The sequence below is a fragment of the Gallus gallus genome, chromosome 18, assembly GCF_016699485.2.
Source record: "Gallus gallus isolate bGalGal1 chromosome 18, bGalGal1.mat.broiler.GRCg7b, whole genome shotgun sequence".
Lineage (NCBI taxonomy): Eukaryota > Metazoa > Chordata > Aves > Galliformes > Phasianidae > Gallus > Gallus gallus.
The window spans coordinates 8,940,880-8,958,203 of NC_052549.1; the positions used below are offsets into that span (position 1 = coordinate 8,940,880).

Consider the following 17,324-nt stretch of genomic DNA (forward strand, 5'->3'; position numbering starts at 1 on the left):
AGAAACAGCAGCATAGAACACAGAAGCACCAGATCACCACCCTATGTACAGAAATGTGTCCTACAACTCTTTGAGTGGAGAAAAAGCAATAGTGTTTAAGGACCATTCTCAGTATTTTTCCTATTTTGTTGATTTAATCAGATAGACAAAAAGTGAAAATCTGCACAGAAGCAGTTCTGTACTGGCTTGCTACACATGACACCCCTGAAGCGAGCACAACTTGGTCCCATGGGCAATTCTTGGAGGTTAGACATGGGATATTCTGTCTAGAGCCAGACCTGAGGATTATCTCAAGATAATGTTCATAGATCAGAAAGATGATGAAAGCAGAACAGGAACAGTTCCATCTTCGCCAAAAAAAAAAGGATGAAATACACTCAAATCCCTTCCTGGAATGAAGGCAGCAGTTATAGGCGTAGCAGAGGACAGGAGCAGTGGCATTGGGTGCTCATGGCCACAGGCACTGAAGCATTCGCTGGGCTCCCACTGCAGTGGGACAGTCAGATGCTCAATCACAACAACACTGACAGTTCAATAGGATGCCCACTTGTAGCATCCCTCCTCACCTTGCATACTGAAGGAGTTGTAACAGATTAATGGTCAGGAATGAGGGGGTGCTCAGCTGCATTAGAGGGGTTGCTTGCCTCGCTGCCAGCTTGATTACAGATCTTTTCTTAGCCAAGGCTTGGCTGACTTCTCACTATTGTGAGGAAGAAGTATTCTGTATGCAATGCAGTGCACAATCCTACACCTTATGCCGGATTTTGCAGACAGGATCTCATCCACAACAGAGCAATTTCACTACATGACATCAGAGCACATTAAACTTGCTCTTAGTTCAATAGAAAATTCGTTTTGATGGCAGAGCGAAGAGGAGAAAGCATTTGACTTTATGAACTCTGATGTTTCAGGGAAAAAGAGTTCATCTCACCCTGAAATGCTTGTCTACTGAGATCATGAATTATAAAGGTGGCACCAAATGTTTCCAAGAAATATGGCAGAATTTACCCGTGCAATAGAAGGGGCCAGCAAGGCAATTATCTACCTCAGACACCACTTCATATTTCACATTGTCACACTGACCTAAAGACAAGGAATTCAACCCAAAATATTAGCCATGAAAGAATCTGCAGGTGTTCCTGATAAGTGTTCTGCAATCCTTTTTGTTCGAAGTAGACATGGGGACATTTGTTACTAAAATTAATGACAGCATTCATCAGTCATGAGGATGAAGGAAAGTTACCTCATAAAGTCATTATTAAACTACTAATCCTTTCCCACAGCATCAGAGAGAAGAGCTACAGTGCAGCTGATAGAACTCAATAGTCATATTACATCTACCACACCTGCATTTGAGTACCCATCAGAGCAGTGCTTTTGTGATGTGACTCTCATCCTTCTAAACCCTGCTTCTCAAAGACATTTATCTTCTGCATAACCAGATCAAGTGATCGTGTTTGGTCAGACACTGAGGTTCTGAGAAAGGTCTCCTTCACTTGTGAATGTTTACATGCATGCTACATACAACTGAAAAAAACAGAAGAGTCAACATAAGGGAGGCAGGGCCAGGGGGAGAAACACACAAGCATTTCAAAGCACACCTGCCAGTGTTGGCTCAGGTAATATTCACTTGCTAATAGCCATAGGAATTACATTCAGAAAAGCATAGAAGATCAAATTAAATTCTCTAATACGTACCAGAAGACTGAATTTCAATCAATCATTTATTGCACTGAATAATATACTTGTGTTAACTAAGCATAAGCTGGTGTCTGGCTAATGCACATCCTCCTCTTGGCGTGATAAATTCCCAGCCTTTGAGTATCTTCATTGCCCTTGGCAATTTGTTCCAGAATATAATCAATAAACTGCATTAAAATTGTGCCCAGTCTCTAATTTCAATTTGTATGGCTTCAATTTCCAATTCAATACTATGGATTCTCTGGCAGATTAAAAATGCCTTTAAATTTAAAAATTTTCTGAAAGAGAAAATGACCACATTCAAGTCACCACTCAATCATTTTAATAAGCTAAAAAAAATAGAATGTCAAAGCATCTGCCCTATCCACACATAATTTCTATCATCTCCCACTCTACATTTGGAAAACACTTAATGTTTTGGAATATTACCTACAAAATGCTGTCTGATCAATGTCTTCAAGCATTGCTTTGCAAAGGAAGTTGCAATAGTTATGAACAGAACAGGTTTGTTTTACACAGGAGCAGCAGAGCAAGAGCAGGAATATTGCAGGGGAGGGAAATCTGCCCAGCAAGAGCACAGCATCAGAACAAGTCATTAGCTCAGATCTTAAATCCAGAGTGCACCACGAATTACATTCACTTGTGGAGATACTGTACATTCTGTAGTGATAAGACCAACTCTGAAGGGTTGGAACCATAAATCTCCCCCAGCCCATCAATCTCAGTGACTTGGCTGCGTTCTGATCCCATTTGCTGCAGCAGAAGCAGACAGCTTTGTGAATATAATCTAGTCCACAGCCTAGACCAAAGCTTATGGTCCTCATGCTCATGCTACAGATGTCTCTGCATCCAAGGCTGCTGGGATCAAAACAACATAAATTGGTCTGTACGCTACACACAGTTTCAAGTAATTAACACTTCACTTTTAGTTTTTAGAAGTTATTTAAAATCTCATCTGATCCAGAAAGAGCTCACGTCCTCCGTCAGTTCTTGCTTCATTTAAAGCCCAACAGCCATTAAAATGCGGTCGTACATTCTGAGGGCACTTACACCCGGCAGCATCTCACAGAAGCAGCAGGACTTCAGCACACATGCAATAGCTTTACTGTAAGAGGACTACATCTGCCATACCACCAATGAACCAGAGTAGATATTTAAACATTTAAATGGCGTAAGTTCTCTAATGTTCTTTTAAAAGAAAGCATGCAATCCCTCAATTCTCAGACAGGTTGGGGGGTCTTACACCACCAAGTCTCAACCCTAAGATGCTATGGGTACAGAACTGAACTTCAGACTCACAGTAATTTCAGAGAGAACTTTGGTAACCATTCCAGAGCTGATGGAATGCTAACAACGACATTGGCAGTTGGAGGAATCTTTTGGGAAAGAGCAATAAGACTAATAGTTTTCCATCCCCATGAAACATAAGCTTTCTATATCTAGCCCTGTGCTGATGCATCATAACCCAAATTATCCCAATGATGACAACTCCAGGCAACTTGCTACTACAACTGTCTTCAATTTCACTTAGCAAACATTTAATTTGCAGTCTCCTAATTAACTAAGTAACTGGTATGTTTTCCAAGATGTGACAGCATGCAGCAAAAGAGGCTTCTAGAAGCTTTCAGGCTCGTGTCTATTTTAAATCCAACTATGCACAGCCTTTGGCTCAGATTTAGAGAAGCATCCCAACTCAGTCCAAAATGCAATCTGCAATTGTAATGCAGACAAGCATTATCACTTCTGCACAACTGCCAAAGATTTTTTGATCAGAGACTGTTTGAAGCTTTCAAAAAAGACTCATTTCTATACTGTTTTTGGCTTTTGTCTGTTACAGAGCTTTATCTCACTTCACGTTGATTCTCCAGTCAATACATTTCACACAATTTCCATTACAAGGCTCAGCCACAGACAAGTAGCTGAGCAATGAGTACCATTTTAGGTTGGCCCATTTTTCACTGACCTGTCACAAAGCATCTGAGTGGATTTGTTACAGGTGTGTAACAAGTTTAATGGAACTGCATACTAGAGTTAGCTCTGAAGTAGCATCTCTTGCACTCCCCATTTGAGCACATATTTGATTTAACCGAGGCTTAACTTGCACAATACATAACCCCAATGAACACAGCATTCTTAAACCCGCAATAGTGTAAGTCATTTTGCCCTGATTTACTTTAATCAGTAGGCAATGTAGTACATTCCTGGCAACAGAGCCTGCCCTCCCACTTAGCAGAAACACCTGGGAGCGAACTGGAAATGTATTGATTTTTCCACATAGCTGCTGGCTACAAATCTGTGTTTGTAATGTAACATGGAATCTGGCTTTTATCAGCATATGAGAGAAAAATGGAATTGAAGCAAAAAATATATGCAAAAAATATTAAATTAATGGACACTTTGTTCAGTCCTTTGGAACAAAGATACTGAAAGAAGAAAACATTTATATTAAATACCAGTTCAGTTTGCCAAACTCAACCTTTGCTGCCTGTGTTATTATTACAGCTATCTCTGCTTGGAGGGGAACGTTCATCATTTTCCAGCCTAGCCCTTGAGCAAAGCTCTGCAGTCAGGAGCTTGCAGCTTTACCATCACCTCCATTTATACAACAGCTCTATAGAAGTTCTGAATCTGTGTTTTCCCATAACACTCATCCATGAAAACATGTTGGGCAGCCCTGGTGTTTCTTTGAACACCACTGTAGGTACCTCACAGTGCCTGATGTCTTTCCCACAATATCATCTGGCCTAAATGCAGGGCAGGGTAATCCATCAGATTTGATAACTAAACCACAGAAAGGTATGGAAACCATGGCATTCCCATAGCTCGCTGTGCTAAGGAAACATCCCCAGCTAGAGATTACAGTGGTAAGAAGAGCAGGAAATCAAGCTGTCAAGCCTTTACTTTACAAAGGCTGTTTTTATTGGCTTATGGAATAACATCCCTTCACATGTTAATGATGGCTGTTACTACTGAGCATGAGACTCATACCCCAGTTCTCTTTATGACCTTTGGAAAGCAATAGTTATGTGCTAAACAGTGCCTGGTGTCACAAGGCTTTCTGTCATCTTCACAGAGTGATTGGAGAGCTCAGATGAAAGATACTGTAAAGCTCAAAGCCTCCTTAAGCAATGACAGTCAGGTCATGTTCTGCCAGCCAGCACAGGTGGCAGAACTGACATGGGAATGCCTCAGAGGCCTTTATTTATCAAATTACATTTGAGGGAGAGTAAAAGGTGAACATCACATTGTATATATACACAGAGGACCCAGGTCATGCTGTGACAGTAAAGAACTACAACATTCAGATGTACTATTATTTAATGGTTACAGCATTTTCATGATTAGCTTAAGTCACTGCTCTTTATTAATCTAGATGCCTGATGGCTGCAGAGCAACCATTCTGCTAACCCTCCCTCAGCCGGAGCAACTCCTTGCAGAAACAAGGCAAGAAGGTGGGGTCTGGGTCAAACAAGCCAATTTGCAGCCACTATTGTTTCTAGAAGGCATCTTCCATCATGATCAAGCTCCATTTGCCCAGAAAGCTTCTGCCAACCTAGCCTTACCCTTTCACTCCCAAGGGCAGAAGAGTTGGGCTGCATCTTATCCATGCAGCACCAGGCACAGGAATCCCCAAGCTCACTCCCACCTCCACAAGCTACTGTGCTGCAGGCTGTTAGCAGCTGACAAAGACTAATTTGCATAAACATGTCTTACCATTTTCCCCATAAGTAATGGACCTCAGACTCTCCCGCTGGCCTTTCACATGAGATAGAGTAGGAAGAGCACTATGAAATCAAATAAGGCTACAGCTCAACCTCCTCCACAGCTGGAATGTATCACCAGCCAAAGCTAACAGCAAAGTAGAGAAGAATCAGTTATATTGGTTTTAAGGATGTTTTACTGGTTCATTAACTGTTGAGTAGAAATAGCCTCCTCTTTTATTTGCACTAAAGCAAGATAAATCCTCCCTGCTCAGAACTCATAATGCAGTTTAGACAGAGTTATTACTAATGAGGTCTTAAGTTCAGATCCAGATGTTTAAAGAAAGTAACCAGCTCCACAGTGCTGTCAGTGCTGGAAAGGGCTCACTGGAAGACTCCTTTATTTCTTCAGTCCAACGAATTTAGACCTTTATGAAACAAAAACATTTTTCCACTGAAATACACAGAGAAACACTTGTCTGCAGCACAAGGTGTCCAAGTGATCTTATACTTGGAAGTTGTGAAAATTATGAGGACATTTCTGGAAGGCATTTTTCGATTCAAGTGGCACTTCGAGGAAGGGTCAACAGCCATCTACTGATTCTACAACTAATATTAGATACGAATCCATAGATATGAAACCATATTAGGAGGTACTCACTATCAGTTTTATTTCTCCTGAGAAATGGTCATTGAGTGTGAGGTGAAGGTTCCTACTGCTCAAAGTTTTGCCCTGCACAGGAATGGAAGCAAACCAAGCCTACCACTTTTACAGAGAATATTTCAAGCCTGTTATTAGAGGACAGTTAAACTCAACAGAAAAAGAACTTTTAACCCCTGCCAGCACTCCAAACAGCAAAGCCTACACAAAATGTTTCGTTAGACTCTCCCACTACGAAATAACTCAGTGCCAAGCAAGATGGGACACACAGAAAGCAGAAATCCTGATTAACATCACATTAACTTGATTTCTTTTAGGCTTTAGTGAAGTTAATTCTGTTCAAGTCTCATGCTTGAGACTGTGCTGCCATAGGAATGAAGCTCATGCTTCTCTGCTGAATCCTTTTCAAGCAGCAGCCACATCACCCCCACATTGTAATGCTCTGGTTCATTCTATCCTTGAATTTCAGACCTTCAGAAGATCTGGTACTGCAAGACAATTTCTATCATCTTCTCATATTGGCACACTTGCTTACCTGCACCAGCTGAAGAGCAGCCCCATGTGTTTTGCATTCCCTGAGAACATCTTTGACTCATAGCATTCCAATGATGATTCCATCCTCACTACATCCATGTATCTCAGGGATTTTATAGCACGGAGAAAAGCAGGCTAACTTGAAGAAGGAAGATGGTGCACACAAAGATGTCAATCCCCCCACAGTATTTCACTTTTCCCCGCAGTTTTGATGTACAAAATTATCCAATGGCATTTCTTATTACAAAACCAGTCTGACAGAAACCAGTGGACTTAGCTAAGTGAGTTGACAGGTTGAAAACTGAAGGTTTCAAGCAAGTTGTAAACCAGATGTCACCTATCACACTGGCGTATCAACAGAAGCATCAAGTGTGTTGTCAGAAAAACACTCAGAGTTTGGGACTCCAAAGCATATTCATATTTTAAAATTATCTTTAGTAAATACCCTGTGATCACCAACCTCAAGCTCAACATTTCTGCCTTCAAGATATTCAAGGCAATTGCTTCACAGGGGGTTAACTCGCTTCCTGGCCACGGCCAAGTCCCAGCTATGCAGGCTGACAATGTGCCCAGCATAACTCTGTAAACTCCCTTAGTCCCAGGCTGACCTCTTCTGACCTACTGAAGAAAAATCATTTTCAAAAGGTACCCTGCATGTAGCAGATATTTACTGGGTGGAAGAATGAGTTACCCTACATATCACTTGAAGTAGAGCTGAACATTGAAATACAGCTTTGCAGACACAAGATGCCAGTGTCAAGCTGAAAGCCCTGCTCTACCTTTACCTTAGAAGAAATGCTTTGATGCTGTGCTTAATACAAGCCTTCTCAATGCAGTATTTTTTTGGCAGGATTCACTGAACCCAGTACTACCTGAGTTGCTCCTCAGTTGAGCTAGATAGAGAACAGAGACATCAGAAAAAAATAAGAGGTTTTATGAGTTGCTTAGCTTTTTTTGACTCCATTTTGGAGCAGTTCTCTCAGGATAACAGCCATCATCATTGGCCCCCCCAGTGCTAACAGGATGCATTGCCACCACCAGCAGCTGTCCCTCAGATATCTGTGTTCTTCCCTGTCACCCTTCCATGCAAAGAGAACTCCTCCAGGCTTCCCCATGAGGAATTTGCACTCATGTCAGGATGAGGACAAACAACTCGTTGGGTAGGGGAGCACAGGGGAGGAGAGATTAAATGAAAGTTTTTCCTTCTGAACTTCAAATATTTTCCTTTCCAGGAGAAATCCTGATCTGCTCACGTTTCCAGACCAGTTGGTACAAACCAAGCAGATCAGGACCTGTCCCAGCACAATATTTTCAAGTACTTCTTCGTATTAGGCCCATACCAACGTGGCAAAAGTACTTCACATCTACCAGGAGAGCACCTGAACATATGAGCATGAAATGAGCAGGGCAGACCATCTACACAGCCAATCCCAACAGACGAGGCTACAGCTTTCAAGAGCATAAATGTGCTAGGAATTGAAGGAGCTGGCTGCACAAGTCAGAACAGAATCTGAAATACTCTTCAGGTGTCTTGCACTAATTATAACAAGTGAAATACCATTTAAAATAAAAATGTTTTAATGAAAGCAAGCAATGTTTCCCCACATTAGAAGGATGAAAGCTTTCTTTTCTCCTGCTGTAAAACCTCCTTCAGTGAAATCCTGCCTGTAACACTATATGCCTCTAAGCACTGACAAACACCATGTACACTCCTGAGCATGGAGAGCTCTTTAAATACACCAGCAGACTGTACAGGGTGTTCTCTTACAGTGCTCCAGAAAGCAATTCACATTTAACACCTTTTCTTGAGAAGGCAGAGGATAAACCTGTAAAGGGTTAAAGAAGAGCTCATCTCCTCAATAGTGGTATTACATTACCCAAATATCCATCAGAACCAATGCTGCAAAATCAATAGCACCGTATCCCAAGTATTTTATGCAGTAGCTTTAAGGATCAGGCTGCAGCACTGACATTGGCTGAAAGGGAGGAATAGGAAAGAGGAAGGTAAGGAAACAAATTAGAGAACGATTTCCAGAGAGCACAGAAAAAAAACAGGCATTTTATAAGCAGGCTGAGGCTGATTGCTTATTTCATGCTTGTTCAAAACCACATACAAAGGGGAAAGCTTTCATTTGGGAAAAAATATCTTAGGGACAAATAACAGTTTAAGAAATGTTTGCCTCTTATTCAGTCTTAAGCAGTAAGTTATTATGTAATCATTCCTTTAAGCTTGAAGGTTTAACACTTTGGACTGTCTTGCTAAGCCACGTTGTTCATTGAATTCTGACCTAGCACACCTATCCTGCGCAGAGAAGTGCAGAAGCAGAGGGTGACCCAGAGGATTCCTCTAGTTCTCAGCTGAATTCAAGGCACCAAACCCTTTACACAGCCCATAGAAGGAAAACTTAAGGAAGGGAAGCACAAGAAGCTTTCAGATCAGCTGAACCATCTGTTTCAGTATACTAAGTTAGCTTAAGCACAGTACTAAAGAGCTCTCAAGTCACAATGACTTACATTTGCCAACAAAGCCCAAGGTAGATTGGCAGTCCAGGTATAACCAGAAGAGAGCAAATGGAAAGAATGATCGCTTTCCATAGATTACAGAAGCAGGAAAGCAGCAGAAGTGACCAACTAAAGCACATAATAATTGGACTTGGAAATTCTTTGGGTGGATTCTAGGAAGTGGTTTTAAATCCAAGGCACATGAAGTTCTGGAGCTACCATCGCAGTTTAAATGGGTGGTAGTGAGGAGCTAATGACTTTTAACAATGCTTCCTCATGAACCACTGGAAGTGTGTACAAACAAGCACAGCATTTGTTTGACAGCAGGTGACTGAAGTCCCCAGAGCCAAAAGATCTCACTTCCCAATCTGTCACCCGCTGTCCTGCTTGGTGTGCAGAACACACAGCGTGCTCACCAGCATCGTGCGCTGCTTGGATGTACTCCAAACACATCCTGAACTCACACACAGGGAGAAGAGCACTGAGAGGGGGCTCTGCCATCTGTGCTCTATAAAAATAGATGTCACCTCCACAGAAGGGTGACCTTGGTTCTATTTCTCTACACAGCGCGATGTATGAAAATAATGAGCTGAGGTAAACCAAGCAAATCTGAGGAGAGCACAGGTCACAAAAGGTTGTTATGTCCCCATTCATGTTTCCAGCTACAACTGCTCACGTTCTTACTTCCCTCTCAGTTTTAGACAGACAATAGCAGTACAGCAGAAGCACCTGACTGCTCTCATTACACTTCTAAAGGAAGATCAGTTTTGGAAAAAGAAAATAGTTTAAGGTGGTTTCAGATGCTGTTGAAAATTAGTTAAACCTTGTTTGATCCGAATATCAGTAGCAGAGGACCTACATTTTTAGTGCTAATACCTTAACTTGCTTTTGGCTATTTATGCTTTTGCTACTAAGTGCAGTTACTATCGTACCGTGAGTTACCATGGTGCACGCTGTACTCTTAGTACAGATCTAGGCATCTCAAAACAGAGCATATATTCTCTAAAATTAGACCCACAGACTTATAAAAGCTCAAAGGATAAACCCAACGTGCCACTGTGAGTAGTAGTGGGAACACATAGGGGAAAATCAGACCTTTTGTAACTGCAAGTCACTTACATGGACCAACTGATTCAGCCAGACCTGAGGTTTGCCCACATTCTCCACACAATACACAGAGTCCTTTGTGCACAAATAACAAAATTTAGATGAATCATCCTCAAGTCCATACGCTCAAAGTGAATCTATTTTGTGTCAAATGATTAAAATAAGTCTGTGGAATAGGTGGAAGCAAGAAAAGCTCTTCATTCTCTAATTCCTTTATCCTATTCTTTTCAGAAGAGACTATTCATTTTTAATGTAATAAAGAGATGTTCTTGCTTTCCAGTGTTCCCTTCACCTATACTCATTAAGGCTCTAAATCTGCTCATAAGGTCAGGACGGTGCATCAGTTCTAAAGGACATTGCAACAGTTATCAATAGCTCACTATTAGAGACAAACCAACAGCATCCTTCAAAATGTTGTGCGTCATTGGTCATTCTGTGAATGATCAAAGTAGTGAACCTTTAAATTCTACCTCTCAAGAGACAATCAGCAAAATCTATTAATGCCTCACTCAGTGAGAATAGCCTTAAACACAGTCCTTCCACCACCAACCACACCAGCTGCACAACCACAACTTGCATACAGCTTATGTTTTGCATTAGAATACTTTCCTTTGCATCATTTTTATTATCGTGTGCATTTCTTTTACCCAAGGAGTCCAACACATGGATGAACAGATTGGACTCCACTCAGCCACACAAGAACTACCCAAATACCTGTACTGCCGCCACAAAGTGGATTCCCACAGTGTAAAGCAACAACTTCAAAGAGCATGTAGACGGACAACCATCTGAAGGCTCTGCCAGCACCCAACCAGCCACAGAATCATGCGGGCACCTCATGTCCCCTGACATCTAGAGAGGACAGGATGAAGTGGCATTGAGAACAGCTTCATTCAACTCACAGTACTGAGTGCTAAAACCAGCTCTAAATACTTTTCAACACCTGCTAGTGTACATATACATACACATTTCAGAGCCAAGGTGTAAATGTGATCAAAAGCACTAATAAGATTATTAGTGATAGCCTGGTTAACCTCCATAATTTCAAGTTCACAGGATACCATCGATCTTTTCTTAGTAGTGATTACTATGAACTCTGAAGCAGTGACTGATAAAGAAGCAAAAAACAACTAGAAATATTGCACAAGGATTCTTTGTAGGCCTGCAGGATTACCACTGCTTACTGCATTCTCTTGAAATACAGCCCCGGTACAGTACAACTTCTGTATTTAAAGATGCTGAGGTTTTAGGCTAAGACTGAAATATATGTGATCATTTCCAACTACTGCAAATGGAATGGGAGAAAAGTTAACAGCCAGAAGAGACTCAGATTCCCAATTAAACTCTTACGTACATGAACCACTCTGAAAACAAGTATTGTTAAGCAGTCATGAGAAAACTTGGTCACAGTTCATCAGATTAAAACTAGAGGATCAGACACAGGCAGTCATATGCAGATAACTTAGATATCAAAACCCTGAGGTGGACTCTCACATACATGAACCACTCTGAAAACAAGTATTGTTAAGCAGTCGTGAGAAAACTTGGTCACAGTTCATCAGATTTAAACCAGAGGATCAGAGACAGGCAGTCATATGCAGATAACTTAGATATCAAAACCCTGAGGTGGAGCTCTTCAACCTTTCTCACACCAGGCTGAGGTCTGTGCATCACAGAGGATGAAAACCACCACAATCATTTTTATGCAGCTGTGAGAAAGCCAAGCTGATGATCAGCCACATTCATTCAACCTTTCTGCAAATTATATGAAGCGTTAGTCATTCCTCAGCATTTTTATATCATTTTTCAAAATGCATCCAATTCTTATACAAGTGGCCAGGACAGGATCGCGGTAAGAAACAGTAGTGTTCCAGGAACATTAGGTTCTTATCATCCTGGCATGGCCTGCATAAACTCATAAAATGCCAAAACTTTCTAAAGCAGGTGGTTAGAAATGGGGTGAATGAGAGGTTATTTGCACAGATTCATTGTTTTTGGCAATAGGAGCAGAGAACACCTCTAGTAAGAGTGAACCTCAAATCTCTAAGGAGGAGCTGTGATGGTGTTCCCGGTTCCTCTGCAGCAGATTATTCCTCTGCAGTAGAATAAAGACTACGAAGACAGTCTGGACCTTGTGGTAGAGACTGCTTACTAAAGGTTCTTGTTTGCTTTCAAACATGTTAGCTGCATATACAATCAGAATTAGTTTTAGAAAAGCTACGTAACCTCTTATGTAGTGTGTGGAGTTTTGATTTTTTTGGCAGGTGCTACATTAGCACAGAAATGAGAAGCCTCGTGCAGAAAGGAGATGAGTTATCTCAGCTTTCTTCATCTGAAGGAGTCCTCTTGATCCAGTGTCACTACTGGTTTTCTTCCAAGAACCTATCACCTGTGTTAATAACTCCACATCTCTATCCTACACCAACATACGCCTCTTCGTTGTGAACTGCGGCAAGTATAAGCCTGATAGCTGTGAAGTCAAAAGCATTGGTCATCAGGTCTGCTACTGCTAGGCACCCACCCAGTTTCCAGCTCTTGACAAAGCCATGTGAAAGCCTGAAATCAATCAGTGCCTCATTGCAAACAAGCTGAAGCCAGGGCCCCTGCACAGACACATCCTTGCTTTAACATAACAGGATGCTAAGAACCCCACCTTCTGCAGAGGAGAATCACCTGCTGTCAGCTAAACAGAAGGTTTGTAACAACAGGGCAAAGAACTATTTTACACACCACTTGTAACCCTCAAACATGAAATAAAAGGAATGGTTATTATAACACCAGACTTGTCACTGGACACAGAGACTATTGCTAAATGACCTTATGTCAATAATTACTTTCAACAAGCTGCATCTATTTAAAGTATTTATTATGATGGTTAAATGAGCCCTCACCAAATATTCAGTCTGGGTATTAAACACATTCTGATTGCCAGGACCATTTCCAAATTGAACCATACAACAGAGGAGATGGATTCCCTATGCCATCAATGCACGATTTTAATTAACTTAACTTCTTCAAATTGCTCTGTCATTCAATATATTGTAGCCAACCCAATAAGACATATACCCTCCTGACAGAGCATTTTCTTCTCCCAAACAGTAGAGAATATTAAATCCTACTCAAAAAGATTAAACCAGAAGCTAGCTGAAACCTGCAGAAAACCCTTCCTGTTTGTAGATTGTATTCCAATATAATAAATCTGTATTTTAACATTTTTTCAACCAATTATCACATTTCTCACACCTTCATCACACTATCCATATGCCTAAAGCCTGAAAAGGAGAAATAGGAAACCAGAGCTGCCCCTCAAGTTGAGCATTATCAATAGAGGCACTTCCAGGAGAGGGACTGCCCCAGGACAGTTCCGGGGCAGGCAGAGCTCTGCACAGACCCCATACCCAAAAAGGATATCACAGGCATAACCAAGCTACCTCAAGGCAAGAAAGCTTAGTTTCTAGCTATGGTATCAGCACAGGGAAGTTGTTTCTCAGGGCTTCACGTGCTCCCAGATGTACACCTGGCTAAGGCCTATAACATGAACACTGCAGAACTGCTTTGCCCATCTGCATAGTTCTGTACATTGGTTGCGTGCCTTGAGCTTATGGATTGACAATAGCTATTGAATTGCAGGAGTGAAGGAGCAAAAACAAACAGGTGAGGAGGCTATGCTTTGTTGAAAGCTAGGAAAGAAAGGAAGTCACTCTTATTCTGACCCCTGGGGACCTACTCTATTTTATTTACTCTCCCCTTGGGTCTGATCCAGATCCCATGACAGGGATATTTTTGTTGTTGAGTTTTTAACACTGTTGCTCTTTATTTTCCCTAATTCATTAATTTTCTCAAGACAGAAAGTGTAGCTTCTGCAGTTCAGGTAGAGTTTCAGCTGGGCTCTGCTGTTTGTAGGTGACTGCTATGGGGTTGTAGTGCAGGGGTCCTGAGGTCAGGTGGGGGCACTGGGCTGCCTTCTTCTGTCTGTCTGCTCTCTGGGCTGGTGCCATAATTCAGTGGTAGTTTATCTTTTGTTCCTTGGAGTGTAGCACGCTGGATGAGTTGTTCTGCTCTACTGTTTTCTCACTGCCATGCATTACGGTAAAGGGCAGGAGCTCCTTCCCTCTGCCTCTCCTTTGTTCCCTGGGATCCAATCCTGACTTTTCCTGCACTCCATTATGGTCAGGTCTGAATGATGTCACCTCGTGCACAAAAACAGTGATTTTCTTTTTGCCTTTTATCTGCAGAGAATAAGCAGCTCAGAATCTGTGTAAAAAGTGCTTTTCTAATAGCAGATGAGGTGAATTTGGTTGTCAAAGCACCAAGACAGAAAAATCCTGAGCATAGCATATGTAGTGGGGGAAACAGAAGGAAGATTATAATACTGTCAGCCTCTGATCCTTGGAAATACTTGGACCGAGCCAAGAAAAATCATGAGACTGACTTAGGGAAAACATAAGGCTTCTCAAAAGTGATACATTTGGTCTACTTTTGTTTGACTTCTGGTTTCTGAACCTCTTGGTTCATATTTTGGATTTTCATTCAAAAACCACATTGGCCAGAAATGTATGTGACTTGTTGATGGCTACGTTTCTTTTTTGTTTTGACTTCAACATAGATCAATAGGTTTACATTTAAAAGCTGCCTTTTAAAAGCAAAATTCAGGGCAGGATGCCTCTGTAGGGGAATTAGCAAAAGTGATGAACTCAAGCAGATAAGGTAATTCCTTTGACTCAAGGGGTAATGGCTCCTATGTGTGCTCAGCAGGTAGAAGCTGCACTGCTGCTCCTCTCCCTGCGTAGAGGCACTGAGTTTGGCAAAAGTTCCCCATTCTGAAGATGAGATGTTCAGAAAGAATCTCTGAAGAAGATTCCAGAAGTGCTTAACCAGAAACATTGGCATGTTTTGCTTCAATCATAAGGAAGCATTATACTAAGTATTAATATTCAACTGTGATAGGAAAATCAAAGCAAAATGTTTACTGCCTTGAAGTTAAATATTTTACTGTTACTGAGAAGAAGACATTGAAACAATCCAGCAGAACATTTCAGTTTTGAGAAAACTGCATTTTCTCATTGGACTTTTCTGTCAAAACATTATGACCAGCTCTAATAAACATATGCATAATGAGTATAAACATATGTTCACTCTAAAGATGCTGGTTTAAACATTACTGCAGAATTAAATCTTTGTTTATCCACAGCATAGGCAGCAGCTGTTCAGCTTTCACTGCTGCATCCCATGGTGTGCCTCAGTGCTCTGCTGCAGCACTGCTGACCTGGGGGGGGGTTGGTGAGTTGGGGTTCAGGCTCACCCCTCCCCCCCATGTCACATCCATCCCCAGGCTGCTGGCATCAGCTGTTTGTTGTTACTTGAGTCATATTTGGAAAAAAAATTCTGATTGGTGAAACTTGTTCAGAGCCTCCAACTATTGCTCTATGCTCTCAAACCAAGGATCACCCTCATTCCATATGAACATGAGGAAAAACTGATAGAGCCCTGGCTGTCCAGAGAGGTGCTGGGATCTCCTTCTTTAGAGGTAATCAAAACCCATCTGGGTGTTTTCCTTTACAACCTGCTGTAGGGATCTGCTCTGGGGAGGTTGGACTGGAGGAACTCTGGAGTTCCCTTCCAACCCCTATGGTTCCATTTCCACCTAGAAAGTGGAAACTTTCAGAAAAAGGATCCCTCAGATCAGTCCTTTTTGGCAAGAACTTTCCGTCCCCAGCGACGTGGTCAGTAGCTCTAAAACAAATGTTTGCCTATGTATATGCTGCATGTATTCAGGATAAATAAAGAATAAATCAGTCAGTTTGTTGTGAATAACTTCCATGGCTGATGGTTGCATACTGTTTTACTACAGCTATGGAAACATTTGTCAGGATCCTTCTCCCCTGTTAGAGGACACCAGCTCCTTTTCTATTCTTAGATTGGGTCCTGGGTTAGGGACAGATGGGAAAAAAAACAAATGGAGCAAAAATAGACAGGACACAAATTGTCTGCAACTTGTATGAAAGGCAAGTGAATAGATCACTCCCCAGAAATTAAAGTGTTTTTGTGGAGAATGAGTCACCTTTACCATGGCTCCAGTCTCAGCAAGCACCTGGAGCTCGTGGCAGCTGCTCCTGCTCTGCGTGTCAATCCATGGGCTCAGGGTTGTGCTGCACACTGTAAAGTAACAGTTTACCAGCTTTTAACTGAATGCTCAGTGTTGATTTCTCTATAGCAAAGCATCTGAAAGAAAGATCCTGTGAACAAGGGTGATGCCACACTGGGTATCCTGCAAGGCTTGTGCAGCTCCTATGAGCTCCCACCTGCTGATGGCAGAAGCCATTTGTGCCATGCCTGCTGTGGTGGTGCTGTCAAGTGGCTGTAGGTGCAGGGGACCCCTGTGCTCTGGGTAATATTTTCTCCTCCCAAGGACAGGTTGCTGGTTCAGTGCCCACCTTTGCAATCTGATCTTGAAAAAGGAAGCACTCCAAGAAGTCCCTGGGCAACTCATGCCTGTAAAAACAGCTCTTATGTTCTTAGAAGTGGCTTTTTAACTGAGCTCTGCAAGTGCAGGAGGGTCCAGAGGATTTGACCAGCAGCCTGGCACTCAGCCTGCAGTGACGTGCCCAGCACAGATATCACTGGGAAATGTAATGTTCAAGCCAAAGATCCTTTGCTTGATTTCTTTCTTTTCCCCCCCCGTCGAGGATTCTGCAAACAGCCAAGCATCTTAATAAAGCTGAGCAACCTGCTCCAGTGAAGGCCATGAACGAGGGCAGCATCTTCGCTGTGGCTCCTGGTGGCACCTAAAAGAGCTGGAGTATCCTGGTGCTTAGAGATGCACACAACTGTGAATGATGCTGCATAAATCTCGTCTTGCTGATAAGCCCTTCATCGGAAGTGTTTGATTTTATTATTAACCCCTTCCTCATTGCTCCCTTCTCTACTTCTCTTAGGTTGGGTTAATTAGATTTATTAACTTAATAGAATCATAAACGTAGTGCGGTTTGTGCATGTTTCATTCTTCACTGGGCATGAGAAAATGCAGGCTCCATCCTCAGTGCTTTTATACTCTGATTTTTGAAACATCTGCTTGAATTACCTATATATGCCCACACTATTCTGTTATCCAAAATTAT

General features: G+C 41.9%; 1 long non-coding RNA gene across 1 annotated transcript in view; it reads right to left on the reverse strand.

Moving 5' to 3' along the window:
- Nucleotides 1-14,356: 14,356 nt before the first annotated feature.
- LOC124417298 overlaps nt 14,357-17,324 on the reverse strand; it is a 47,718-nt gene continuing 44,750 nt past the window's right edge. The window contains exon 4 of the long non-coding RNA XR_006931769.1: nt 14,357-14,435. This is a non-coding gene — a long non-coding RNA (uncharacterized LOC124417298). The remainder of the gene's footprint in view (nt 14,436-17,324) is intronic.